Below are 1,013 nucleotides of genomic sequence, written 5' to 3' on the forward strand. Positions count from 1 at the left end.
TGGAGGATCTTCCCTTTTGAAGGGAAGCTCAACAAAGCTCTTTCACAGATTCACAGATTATTAGGGTTGGAAGGGGCCTCAGGAGATCATCTAGTCCAACCCCCTGCTCAAAGCAGGATCAATCCCTAAATGGCCCCCTCAAGGATTGAACTCACAACCCTGGGTTTAGCAGGCCAATGCTCAAACCACTGAACTATCCCTCCCCCAAAGAAGTTTATCACTTGACCAGGGACTTGAACCCTGGACCCTCAGATTAAAAGTCTGATGCTCTGCCAACTGAGCTAGCCAGGCTCACTTTGTGGAAAAGATGGATGCTTCCCTCCACACTTCAAGATTCCAGGGCTACTCTTGGATCACTCAGAATCTACACAGCTGGGCAGAAAAGAAAGTATAGTCCTCAGCCTTCGTTCAGGCCCCACTCATCACAATATTCATTTCAATGCTCATATGAACTGCCAAGGAAGAAGTCCATGTTCTCCAAATGGAAACCTTTGGGCCCTCAATCCATTCTTGATTTTAAAATTGCCAGTGATGAAGAATCCACCCCACCCCTTACTAAATTGTTCCATTGGTTAAATACCCTCCCTGTTGAAATCTTAGGCCTTATTTCCAGTCTGAATTTGTCTAGCTTCAACTTCTGGCCACTGGATCATGTTATACCTTTCTCTGCTGTACAGAAGAGCCCATTATTAAATATTTGTTCCCCATGTAGGTACTTACAGATTGCAATCCAAGTGACCCTTCAACCTTCTCTTTGTTTAGCTAAATAGATGGAGGTCCTTGAGTCTATCACTATAGGGCATGTTTTCTAATCCTTTAATCTTTTTCTTGGCTCTTCTCTGAACCCTCTCCAAATTATCATCATCCTTCTTGAATTGAGGGCACCAGAACTGGACTCGATTCCAGATGTGGTGCCATTCCAAAAAAGTCACCCCAGATACAGCCACTGTACCTGTCGTCCTAGACTATTTGCTGAATCTCAAGAAATTGGGATTATTAGCTCACTGAAAGTA

The 1,013-nt window shown here is 44.0% G+C and overlaps 1 non-coding gene across 1 annotated transcript; it reads right to left on the reverse strand.

The window, feature by feature from the left end:
- Positions 1–218: 218 nt before the first annotated feature.
- Positions 219–291, reverse strand: TRNAK-UUU. The gene has a single exon. It is a non-coding gene; the product is annotated as a tRNA-Lys (tRNA).
- Positions 292–1,013: the final 722 nt, after the last annotated feature.

This window comes from Mauremys mutica, chromosome 1, assembly GCF_020497125.1.
Source record: "Mauremys mutica isolate MM-2020 ecotype Southern chromosome 1, ASM2049712v1, whole genome shotgun sequence".
NCBI classification, from domain to species: Eukaryota; Metazoa; Chordata; order Testudines; family Geoemydidae; genus Mauremys; species Mauremys mutica.